We start from the raw sequence: 13,919 nt of genomic DNA on the forward strand, positions 1-13,919 counted from the left end.
GTTGATGATGAGGAAACTTGAACCTAAGGGAATGGTGCAGTGTGCTTGAATAATAAGGTTACAGTTGCGGGGAAGAGATTATAACTTGTGTTGTTAGCTTAATGCCACACTCAATGTGCCTTTCCGCTTTTATACTTCTCCATTTCTTCAATCTCAGTTTTATTGTATTTTTGGTAAACCTAGGTTTCTCAGCCAAAAATCAAGTGTTGTTTCACTTATCTGATTATGCAGATAAAAACTGAAAAATCATGGTACTGGTGCGGGATTAATTAGGTTTAGGTTTATGGTTTATTGAAGCAATAACTGGAGTTAGAGTGTGTATAAGGGTAAGCTAGGATTGAGGTGTTAGAAAGAGGAGGAGGTGGTCCAAAAACTCGAAAAATGCTACACACATATAGCTGAAGCTAGCTATATTTGAGAAGACAACAGTTGCACCGTACCTCGAATTATTGTCATCCATGCCAGTGTTACACAATTCTCGTCTCTTGTGGAACCATTTATTACCTGGTTGCTGTAATGCACCTTACCATTCATATCACTCTACCCTCATTATATATCTACCACTATCTATTATACTATTACTCCCTCCCATCTTAACTTAACCATAAATCTTTCCCTCTGCATCAAATATTTCAACTTTTCTAGTTAAACAACACCCATTCACAACAACTGTATTTTTAGATGCCAATTTTGTTTAATAGCAGCTTTAATGAATGATTTAAGTATAGGGTTAAATATATAATTTTTATCTAAATTAAATATATAGATATTTTGTTTTGTAATTTATAAAAATCATATATCTATAGTGAATGACAGGTGGATCTTATATTATTATAGTTTACTATAAAATTCCGGTTGTTACATAGTAAATATTCTACGTTGTTACATGTGATATAAAACTTTATTTTGTCATATGGTAAAACACTCCATGTGGTATGGAGAAAATGTTTTACATTATTTTGGTAAACTATATATTTAATTCAGGGATGGAACGCAATTTTTCAAATAGTTTGGGAAAGATCATATTTAATCCTATTAGAAAATTATTGAGAAAGAAAACATTTATCATACTTTGGTATTTCTTATATTATAAAAGTTTATGTTATTCGGGTGAGTGGGTAAGTATTTCAACCAGAACATTGAATTAGGCCATAATTATCTTAATACATTTGCTTGTCGTCAAGTTCATCTTCTTTGTCTCTCTAATCCACTTTTCTCTTCATGCAATAATATAAATAATTCAATAGATGCAACATTTGATTCTTGATGTGAATACTTCTGTTTAGAATCCATTAAATATAAACATGTAGGAAATGTTCCTTCATGCATTAATGTTGTCCTTTGAAAGTATTGACTAGTTTTCTCTGTAGTGATAACAAAGATTGGTGGAATGGTACTGATGCCCTTATGCAATTGTTGCAGGAAGAGCATTCATCTTTACTCCCTCGTGGTTGGGAAATAACCAAGCTCAGTAAGAGTACCAAAGTAGGTGAAACATTACCTTGCTAAAGAGTACCAATATTGGATCCAGCCAGAATGCTTTTTAAACAAGTAATTATATAATATGTGTTGATGATATTTAGAAATAGTGGATTCTATGCTATTTATGAATTATGCTTTTTAAACAAGTAATTATATAATATGCGTTGATGATATTTAGAAATAGTGGATTCTATGCTATTTATGAAGTATGCTTTTTAAACAAATAATTATATAATATGCGTTGATGATATATATTTTTTCATAAATAATGTGAGTATAATATATCATATCTATTTTTTTATTTTTGTATTAGATAAATACGAGTTTTTTCATCACTTTAATGTACATTATGATTGACATATTATATTGATCATTGTATGCGTTGATGATATATATTTTTTCATAAATAATGTGAGTATAATATATCATATCTATTTTTTTATTTTTGTATTAGATAAATACGAGTTTTTTCATCACTTTAATGTACATTATGATTGATATATTATATTGATCATTGAAGTTGATATAACCTTATCTCATATATATCTATCCTTGTTTAAGTCTACTACTTCAAAATTTAGTATTAGTCCTACCCAATTTCCTTAACATTAATTTACCTCTTTCTATTTTCCTTAATTCTCACAGTCACAACAATGTGCATGAAATATATATAAAAAAAGCATTTAAAATATGGGGATACAAATACAAATGATGGACTTGTTTGTGTGTACACAAACAAATACTGTTATTGTTTATTTCTTGTCTATTTGACTTCAATCAACTTATTTCTATTGTTTCTTTTTTTTTCTCTGAATGAAACACAACAGAGTTAGGTTATTCTTAATGAATGACGTGGAGTTGCTATCTGGGAATCATAAGATCAACTAACTAACTGGGTACAGAAACAAGCACCTCAAATGGCTTATCTAGAACTTTTGGCATGCTAAAATTGGATGGTGGATTATCATTAATAAGCCCATGTATTTGGTTGAGGTAACATGAATATTATTTTATAGTTTCTTATTGGAAATGGTGTTAGTTTGAAGAATATATGTATGCATGTGAATTTTCCTTAGCTTTATGTTTTAGAAATTAAAATTATTAGATTAGGAATAAGAATCTTATTATTATTATATTGTATCTTGACTTCTATATAGCAAATATTATAGTAACTACATGATAGCTCAAAGAAAATATGGATCGGAAATGGATGTTTGCTAGTCGATTATCAAAAGAATATGAAGATGGGGTGAAAGAGTTTCGTAGATTTGCAGTTGAGCATGCAAAAAAACCTAGTAGAATTATTTGTCCTTGCTTGAAGTGTTGTCATTCAAGGGTAGTGAACGCATATGAGTTAGAAGCACATTTAGTATGCAACGGAATTGATAAAAGTTATTCATGTTGGACCAAACATGGTGAAAATCAAAAAAATGATATAGCACATAATGGGCATGATAGCACAAGTTATGCACCACAAGAGACTAACACAACATATGACTTTGACCAAGTTGAGGAGATTGCAAACATTATTGAAGAGGATATGCGAGATTGTCCTCAAATGTTTGACAGGTTGACAATGGATGCAAAAACACCATTGTATAATGGTTGTACTAGTTTCACAAGACTATCAGCGGTGTTAAAATTATTCAATTTGAAAGCAGGAAATGGATGGTCTGATAAGAGCTTTACTGAATTACTATCACTTTTGAAAGATATGCTACCACAAGATCATGTACTTCCTTGTCGAATGTATGAGGCTAAAAAAATGTTAAGCTCTATTGGTATGAGCTACGAGAAGATTCATGCTTGTCCAAATGATTGCATTCTTTTTCGAAATGAATATGCACCATTGGATAAATGTCCTAAATGTAGAGCATTACGTTACAAGAAAAATTCAGCACCGATGAAAGTGGTATGGTATTTTCCTATAATACCAAGATTTAGGCGCATGTATCATAATGAAAAAGATGCAAAGAGCTTAAGATGGCATGCAGATGAAAGGATATGTGATGGAAAGCTTCGACACCCTGCTGATTCTCCTCAATGGGCAAAAGTTGACCATGATTACCTCAATTTTGGAAAAGAACCAAGAAACCTACGTCTTGCTTTGTCTACTGATGGAATAAATCCGCATGGTATGCAAAGCAACTCGCACAGCACGTGGCCTGTGGTTATGATTATATATAACCTACCTCCATGGCTATGTATGAAAAGGAAGTTCATGATGTTGTCCATGTTAATTCCAGGTCCAAAACAACCCGGGAATGACATAGACATATACTTGGCACCTTTGATTGAAGACTTGAAGGATTTGTGGAACGAAGGTGTAGTGGTGTATGATGGCTATATGGAAGAAAGTTTCCAGCTAAGAGCAATGTTGTTTGGCACAATTAATGATTTTCCAGCATACAGTAATCTATCTGGATATAGTATCAAAGGGAAGTGTGCATGCCCTATATGTGAAGATAATACAGATTGGGTGCGATTGGAACATGGTAAGAAAAATGTTTTTCTTGGTCATCGCAGATTCTAACCTTCAAAACATCGTTATCGAGGGTGGAGAAAAGCGTTTAATGGAAGAATAGAAGAACGTAGACCTCCAGAATTGTTGTTTGGTGATAAAGTTTTTCATAAAGTAAAGAATATAAACAACAAATTTGGTAAAACTTTTGCAGCAGATCTAGTCACATTTGGGTGGAAGAAAAAGTCAATCTTTTTTGATTTGCCATATTGGAAATCCTTGTATGTTAGACATTTCCTTGATGTTATGCATATTGAGAAAAATGTATTTGATAGTGTGATAGGTACATTGTTGAATGTTCCTGGAAAGTCTAAGGATGGCATCAATGCAAGGTTGGACCTACTTGATATGGGAATTAGAACAGAATTAGCACCAATAAAGAAAGGTAAACGTCAATATCTACCACCAGTAGCTTATACTCTATCTAGAAAGGAGAAATTTGTGTTTTGTAAGTTTTTGCAAGGAGTTAAAGTTCCAGAGGGTTACTCATCAAACATCAGAAACCTAGTATCTATGAAAGATCTAAAACTAAAAGGGTTGAAGTCTCATGACTGTCATATTCTCATGGAGCATTTGCTACCGATAGGCATACGTTCCATTTTACCTAAAAAGGTAAGATGGACCATAACTAAACTATGTTATTTCTTTAGAGCCATTTGTAGCAAAGTGATTGACACTGGAAAATTGCAAGCACTAGAAAGAGAAATTATTGTAACTTTGTGTGAGCTTGAAATGTTTTTCCCACCTTCTTTATTTGACATAATGGTTCATCTTACCATTCATTTAGTTAAAGAGACACAATATTGTGGGCCAGCATATATGAGATGGATGTACCCAATGGAGCGTTATATGAAGATATTGAAGGGTTATGTGAAAAATCGAAGTCGACCAGAAGGATGTATAGTGGAACGATATATTCTTGAAGAAGCTATTGAGTTCTGTACTGATTACCTCTCTAATGTTGACTCAATAAGACTTCCAAAGTCTCGACACTTAGCAAGAACCTCAGGAGAGGGGATTACTGGAAAGACTATAATGACCATATCGAGGAAAGATTGGGAACAAGCTCAATTGTATATTCTACACAATGACGAAGAAGTTGAACCATATATTGAGAGACACAAAGCCATGCTAAAAAGATTAAATCCAACTAGGACTGACAGTTGGATAAGTAGAGAACACAATGCAACTTTTATACAATGGCTAAAAAGCCACATTTATGCAGAGTTAAATGTGAACTCCTCTAATATTTCTGACAGATTGAGATGGTTAGCAACTGGTCCAACTTTTCAAGTCTTCTCTTACAGTGCTTATATGATTAATGGGTATACATTTTGTACTAAAGAACGAGATAATCAAAGCACTATGCAAAATAGTGGTGTCACTTTGGTGGCTGAATCTATGCATATCTCAAGTGCTAAGGATAGAAGTCCTATATATGCAAATATGTCGTATTTTGGGGTAATTGAACACATATGGGAGTTGGATTACAAAACATTTCAAATTCCCATATTTGGTTGCAAGTGGGTTGATAACAATAACGGAGTTCGACAAGATGAGGCAGGGTTTATGCTTGTGAATTTTAATAAAGTGGGGTACAAGGATGAGCCATTTATTTTAGCATCACAAGCGCAACAAATATTTTATGTCACTGATCCTGTTGATGTCAATTGGTCAATTGTTTTATTATCCAATAAAATAAATGAGCATCACAATGAAGATAAAGAGGACGAAAATACAAATATTGAGGATGATCCTTTATATGACATATCATATGATGATGATCCAATAACATATGATATCTTGTATAGGAGAGATGACCATGAGGAAGGGATTTGGATAAATCCATCATTTTGTATCAATAAGAAACCTAATCATTTAAAGTTGACTACAAAAAAGAAAAGGTTGGTTTACACGTGTTTTTTTCTTTCGTATGTTACATTTATAACTTTATATTTTTATGTCTTTCCCTTTTTACCGATGCTAACCTTTTTTTTAATCTCTTTTGTTATAGGTAAATGACATCTCATAGTGAAGATAATAATCTTCCTCTTGAGGAAGCAAAATGGAAGAAAGGTGTTGTGATTATGAAGAAAATTATTCGAGCTAGAAGTGAAGGAAGAAAATTAGATGTAATGTATCTATTTGATCCTTTAATATCCTTTACTTTCCAGAAAAATAATATGTGCTTATTCATGATATTAGGTTTCATGGAATGCAAGAGGTCAACCAATTGAACCTGGTGGCACAAACTTCATTAGTTATCTTGGATCCATTGTCCGTTCTAATGTTCCTATAACATGTGATAATTGGAAAGACTTGGCTTTGAGTTCCTATAAGGACATTATTTGGAATGATATACAAGTAAAATATATTATCCTTACTTATTTTAAAGTATGTGTTATGGTTGCCCAAACTTCTTTATGCTAATTTTTTTTCTTTTACAGTTAACTTTTAATGTTGATACATGTCGTAAGAATTATGTATTAAAGGAGGCAGGTAAGTTGCTTAGGACTTTTAGAACTAACTTGGCCAACACTTATCTAAAGGATGAGAATGGAAATTACATAGAGAATCCTCCTACTGAGCCTCCTGCGAAGTATGCATCAATGATTAGTGAGGATGTTTGGAAAGACTTTGTTGCAAAACGTATGGATACAAGTTTCCAGGAATCTATAATATCCAAATGCAATGTATTTATCCTTTGATTCATGTAGATAAGATTACATTTACAATCTTTCTATATAGGAAAAGAGCTTAAAAAATAAGGAAAGAGCATCACACTCTAAGTACCCTTATAGAGGTTCACGTAAAGGGTATGCACGCATAGAACAAGAAATGGTAAGTCAATATATCAATAAATAAACAATACACAACTTGCTTATATGATTTGTAACTAGGTTGATTATATTTCCCAAAACTTAGATAAAGGAATTGGGATCAAATGTTAGTAATATTCCCCGTCAAGAATTATGGAAGCATGCTCGTGTGAATAAGGTTGGGGAAATTGAAAATGAAGATGTTCAGCAAGTTTGGAACAAATGTGTAAGTAATATCTTTTCATATAATATTTGTCTGTGTTTGATATGAGAATAAGTGTGATATGTTTGATTATTGTTTATTGTAGGTAATATTGTCACAAACTATACAGTCAGAAGAGATGAGTAATGCTCGCTCAGACATTCTTGCTCAAGCATTATGTGTCCTAGAGTATCCAGGTCGTGTTAGAGCAACAGGATTTGGAGTCAGTCACAAAGATTATTTTCCGCCCAAAAAGCGTTATACACAACAAGACCATGATGCATTGACTACTCAAATGAAAGACATGGCTGAAAGAATGGCACGGATGGAGAATGAGATTAATTCACTTCGAAAGAAGGACACATCTAATAACATAGAAGAACCTGATATTGGTGTCAATAGTGGCCAAGGGAGTTGCACAATTTCATCAAATAGTTTTCCCGAGGTAACTAACTTTTCTACATTAGCGTAACTTGCTTACGTTAAATTTGTAATAGCTCTCTACATTTGGTCACTTTAAACATTATATCTTATAGTTATATTTTATAATGTAGGGGGTCTCAAGTTGTAAATTGTTTGTATCATCACCATTACTTTGCTTGGTTGCCCATGGGAAATTGCATAATGTTAAAGGTGATACACTACATGGTAGATCTCTACCTAATGGTCATGTTAAAGTTAGTGTAGATATTGCTGTGGAGCCAAATGTATCCTTGCCTATACCTAATGCTGATGACGAGATAATGACAATAGGACAAGCAATAGGTACATTTGTGGCATGGCCAATCAACCTTTTACAGGTTGTTGATGCGGTATGCTTGTCAAACCTTATTAATTCATAATTATTTATGAAAATATTTATCTATCACCTAATTTTGTTTAATTGATGATGTTTTAGGATTCCACTCTATCTAAAAAGAAAAAGATTAATAATACGAATGAATCTGTCGCACCTAAAAGAAAATGTCAAGGAAAAATGACTGTTCAACATATTCCTCGTAAAGTGATTCATCCCAATCTTCCTCAATGGTGCAACTACCTCTCTTCATATATGAAATTAAAGCCTACAGAGTCACTTTCCCCAATAGAAATAGAGAAAGACATATTTGGTTTTGATGAACATAAAGAAATCATTAATGCAGAAATTATTGGAGAAATTATTGACTATGCATGGCATGGTGCAACTACAATTTCTATATATATCGGGTACAATATACTACTTTTTTATAATTGACTTTAATCTTTGGTGAGTAGCTTTTATGATTTTACTAACTTTTAATTCTTATATCTTTCTTTTGTAAGGTACCTATATCAAAATTTCATTAAGCCAAATCATAAGGGGTTCTTCTTTTTATCACCCCAAATAACAACACATGAACTACCAATGAAAGAGAGAATGCAAAAAATAGTGAGTATATTTCTTGACAATGGGGTGATTAATAAGTTTGTTCTTGCTCCTATCAATACAGGGTAATACTTTTTTTCCTAACTTTATCAATAATGTATTATTTTCAAAGTTAGATGCACAAAATCTAATTTTGTTGATGCATTTTCAATTTTAGCCAACATTGGGTCTTGCTCGGAATCAATCTTAAAATGGAGATAATTTATTATCTTGACCCATTGGCGAAAGACATTAATATGAGGCAAGATTTGAAGAAGTTGTTTGACATGTAAGAATCTTCTTAATGTGATTCACATCTATATATATATATATATATATATATATATATATATGTATACTTTTTGTATATATATTTTTTTACTTATGTATGCTTCATTTTTATTATTAACAAGGGTTATACAAACCTACCGAGCTCAAAGAGGGTCTATGGTTTCAAAGTCTAAGTTAAGCAATATCAAATGGACACCAATTAAGGTAGATTACAATTGTGCATTTGAAGATCAAATGATGTTGTTTTATTTGAATGTTAATACCAATTGTATTGATGTTTTCTAGTGTCCAAAACAATCCAACGGCCATGATTGTGGGTATTACATTTGTCGATATATGAAGGAAATTGTCACATATTGTGAAGGAGGGACAATTCCAATAGATGTAAGTTATCTTAATTATATGTATTATTCATTTGTAGTAGGATTTTGATTGACTAATTTTGTTTTATTTTTCTTTGTTGTAGTATTTTCCTAGTTGCAGATGTCAACAATATTCTGACAATCAAATCATTGAAGTCAGGGAAGATTGGTGTTTTTATCTCATTAGTAAATGTTTATAGGTTAGTTAACAAAATAGGGAAGGTTAGGAATAATGTTTTGTCTAAAGTGTTTTGGCCCCACAGTCTAGCAAATATGGAACATGATGGATGAGTACTACAAATATTAGTCTTTTTTGCTAATTTCTTTCATGTAATATTATACTTTTTTAAAAATATATAAACATCATTACGTTTTTTTGTGTAACTATGTAAGAATTTCAATGCCCTTTCATTTCAGTTTTGCTTGATTTCATTCGAAGAATAGAATGAATAAAAAATTAAATAAATTATAATAAACAATAATCAAACCAATACACATCGCTTGTTTTAAAAAATGTTATCTATTGATGAATTGAAAAAGTGTTATCCATTAATGAAAAATAGACAATGTTTATTTGAACAAGCGCTATCTACTAATGAATTGAAAAAGCGCTACCTATTGATGAAAAACTACTCTCATAGACAACGCTTATTCAGTCAAGTGTTGTCTATGAGAGCTTTTATAGACAGCGCTTATTCAGTCAAGTGTTGTGTATGAGAGCTTTGATAGACAACGCTTATTCAGTCAAGTGTTGTCTATGAGAGCTTTGATAGACAACATTTTCTAAAGAAAGTGCTATCTATTAAAAAATATATAGATACCGCTTGTTTAGATAAGCGCTATCTATCAAGTGTCATTAGACAGCGCTTTTTTACAAGCGTTGTCTATTAATAGATACCGCTCCAATAGATAGCGCCTAAAAAGCGCTATCTATTAAGAAAAAAAACGCTGTCTATTGCCAAATTTGGCGTAGTGAGGTTTCAACTCCAAAATGGGTGGCTGTTCCACAAATGGCAACATTTTACTGCCTAAGGTCATTTCAGCCACCTTAGCATCACACTCGGACGCCACAGAGGTATCAAATAGTGACACCGCGTCCTCAATATCACCCGTTTTACAATTTTCTCTTTCGTCTAAAATCGAGCCCGAAATATTCGAAAAAGAAAAATCCAAAGAAGAAGAAAAACCAGATAAAATGTCCTAAAGTCCAAAAGCATAATTGTTCACTACATTACTCAATAAATCAATACAAAACAAAGAATGGTCTTTAATTGGGTGCTTCATGGCTTCTAGCACATTGAACTGCACCTTCTCATCTCCTATCTCCATAGTTAAGGATCCTGCATGCACATCTATCTTGGTACTTGTTGTCATCATGAATGGTCTTCCCGAGATAATTGTGGTTGAACTCATTCCTTCATCATCCTTCATGTCCAAGATGTAGAAATCTGCAAGAAAAATTAACTTGTCCACACGGACAAGCACATCTTCTAGCACACCTGCAAGGTTAACTATGCTACGGTTGGCCAATTGAATGACCACACTAGTAGACTTAAGAGGTCCAAGATGAAGTGAAGTAAAAACTGATAAAGGCATTACATTAATGGAAGCTCCTAAATCTAACATAGCATTATTAAACTTAGTACTTCCTATAATGCAGGGAACAAAAAAATACCTGGATCCTTACACTTTTGCGGCATTCTGACTGCAGGTTTCTTAATTAAGCTAGACACGTTTCTTCCCATGTTCACTACCTCTTTGTCCATAATACGCCTTATATGTGTACATAATTCTTTGAGAAACTTGGCATATTTAGGAATTTGTCTTACAACATCCAACAAAGGGATGTTTATCTCCACTTTCTTGAAAGTATTCAAGATTTCTTTGTCTAACTCCTCCATCTTTTTAGTTTTTGGTTTCAAACGGTTTGGATAGGGAGGAGGAGGAGAATAAGGAGAAGAATTTTTAGAGGAAGTATTAGGGGATACCAACCTGGAATTATTACAAGGTGCAGGCATTTTAGATCTTGCTTGTGTTGCTTCATCTGATCTTCTACTTTCATTATCAGGTACAACTTCATTGTCCTTATCTTCATCTTCTTGGGCATCCCCAAGGCCTTGTATTTGCTTACCCGATCTTAAAGTAATAGCACTTACATTTCGCGGGTTGATTACAGTTTGTGCAGGCAAATTGCTCGAGCCTTGTTGAGACTTCATCTGATTTAACTCATTTGCCATTTGCCCAATCTGGTTCTGCAAATTTTGATTGATTTCTTTCATCGTCTGTTTCAACTCATTGATTTGTCCCTTCATCATGTCAGCCATCATTTTCATCATTGCTTTCATGTTTGAGTCACCAGAGGTTGCAGCTGGTTGTGGTTGTTGCCTCTGTTGAGGTGGAACATAGACTTGATGGTGTTGAGACTGCTGATTTCCCCATTTTTGGCTGGGATATTCCTTCCAATCTGGGTTGTACTTGTTGGAGGACAAATCATGGTTGTATTGCTGCCGAGGTGATCTATTATTGCCATAAATGTTTGCAGCATATGCTTGAGGTTGTTCACCGCCTAGCGTCCCTGTCTCTTTTAACATAGAACAAGCCTCGGTAGGATGATTAGTAGAAGCACAAATTCCACATAAGGTAGAAAGGATAGGCTTTTTCTGTAAGTCTGTCAAGGTCCTTACCATGGCTACTAAGTCATCCAACTTCCCTTCTATTTTCTTGTGATCTGCAACATATGAAGCTTCTACTCCATGGGTTCCCTTCAATAGAGTTATAGAATTACTCCTGGTGGAAAATTGTTGATGGTTCGACGCCATATTCTCAATCAATTGTCTTGCATTTGTTTGTGTTTTGTCCACCAATGACCCTCCACTTGCAACATCTATCATTTGTCTATCCATGATACTCAATCCCTCATAAAAGTATTGAATGAGGAGATGCTCGTTTATTTGATGATGAGGACAGGAAACACATAACTTTTTGAATTATTCCCAATACTCGTGAAGATTTTCTCTTTCTTGTTGCCTTATCCCATAAATATCTTTGCGAATAGCAGTAACTCTAGATGCTAGAAAAAACATTTCCAGAAATAATCTTTTCAAAGTCTCCCAAGTATTGATGGATCCTGGTGGAAGGCAGTATAACCAATTCTTAGCAGCATCTTGCAATGAGAATGGAAAAGCCTTAAGCTTAATATGTTCCTCTGTCACTGTTGTAGGTCTCATGGATGAACAAACAACATGAAATTCCTTCAAGTGATGGTACGAGTCTTCTCTTGCTAATCCATGGAATTTGGGTAGAAGATGGATTAACCAAGACTTAAGTTCACATTCTCCATCTGGATATTGCATGCACATGTTTTGTGTAATTGCTACATCCGGTGAAGCCAACTCTCTTATTGTTCTTTTTTCCATTCTATCTTCTTGAATTTCTGGTTCAGGTGATGGATCAGAAGATATGTTAATCACCGAAGGTGATTCTAGTGGTACACTTTCAGTGGTAGGTTCAGATGATGACGGTGCTCCTCAGTAGAACACCTGAGTTCAAGTCTCCTGCATGATTTACGCAAGTTCTTTTCAAGTTCTTTTCAAGTTGATAGAATTGACCCGGATTGGCCCGAGTCATGCACTACGCAGTCCACCTGAAAGTGTTTCTCTGTGTTTTTTTCTTCTTCCTATTCTTGTTTTGGAGAAAGATTTCAAGAAAGAAATAAGTTAAGATGTCGTTGGGTCTACTCCCAAGAAAGAGAGGTGCGTCACACTGGACAAATTAAATACCAAGTCTTTCCTAGACAGAGTTTTCCAAACTAGTCTCAAAAAATTTCTTAAAAGAAATTCTTAATCAAAACAAAAATAGAATTTTGCTTGAAATATTAAAAAAAGGAAAACTAAAGACTACAAAAAACACAAACTCTATTAAACGTCTATGCGTAAAATAAAAATAAATAAATAAATAAATAAATAAAATAAAATAAAATAAATAAGTAAATAAAAAGAAAATCAAAATATAAGAAATACTAACCGTATTCCCCGGCAACGGCGCCAAATTTGATATCGCTGTCATTAGGCGATCAAATTACCACTACTTAACTTTAGCAACTTCATTATTGCCAAGTTAGTAGTGAACAAAATAGTTAGGGTTAAGATAACCCTGAGTCGTCTCACAACGAATACGAAATTGATCTCAAATATTTGATTCTTAAAAATGCAATTAAAACTTGCAACTATAAAAATAGGAGGTTTTGATATGCAAATAAAATGACACGGAAGATTGTAAACACAGTAATAGTAAATAAGTCTATTCGACTGCTTTTTCTAAATAAGATTCTTCATTGGTTATCTAGAGATTATTGTTAAATGAATTATTGTTGTTGATTTACAATTCAATCAATGTAAAGACTCAATTCATTTGTTGGTGTAACATCCCTAGGGAATATTACTTAAAAATAAATATTAAAAGAAATAATTACATTAATAGTCATTTCGATAAAAATCCCAACGCGGGAAAAATTTAAATTCATTAAAATAGTGCGCCAAAACTCATAACCAAATCCATAAAAGGTTACAAGTTTCCAAAATTAGTATTTGAAATATAAAATACAAATGAACAAAAACCCTAACTCTAATCCCATGCTAGCCCTCACTCCGCCATCTGAACATCCTCAGCATCACCTGTATCAACATCTGCTCCCGTGTAACGAATTACACGATCATCGCCACACACAAACAGAAAGGGTGAGCTGAGAAAATAAAATAACAAGCATATAAAACACAAGATAAATTGTATACCCATTTTATTCATTATATATAATTCTTGGCCAAGACCTTAACCCCAAGACTTATCAGTCTTCAAATCA

At 33.3% G+C, this 13,919-nt stretch overlaps 1 long non-coding RNA gene across 1 annotated transcript; it reads left to right on the plus strand.

Moving 5' to 3' along the window:
• The first annotated feature begins 8,585 nt into the window (after nt 1–8,585).
• On the plus strand, nt 8,586–9,267 carry LOC146883637 (uncharacterized). The gene is made up of 4 exons (XR_014984510.1): nt 8,586–8,697; nt 8,822–8,903; nt 8,985–9,083; nt 9,166–9,267. It is a non-coding gene; the product is annotated as an uncharacterized LOC146883637 (long non-coding RNA).
• The last annotated feature ends 4,652 nt before the right edge of the window (nt 9,268–13,919 follow it).

This window comes from Vigna unguiculata, chromosome 9 (assembly GCF_037176805.1).
Source record: "Vigna unguiculata cultivar grain cowpea cultivar isolate G323 ecotype 2 chromosome 9, ASM3717680v1, whole genome shotgun sequence".
Classification (NCBI taxonomy): Eukaryota; Viridiplantae; Streptophyta; class Magnoliopsida; order Fabales; family Fabaceae; genus Vigna; species Vigna unguiculata.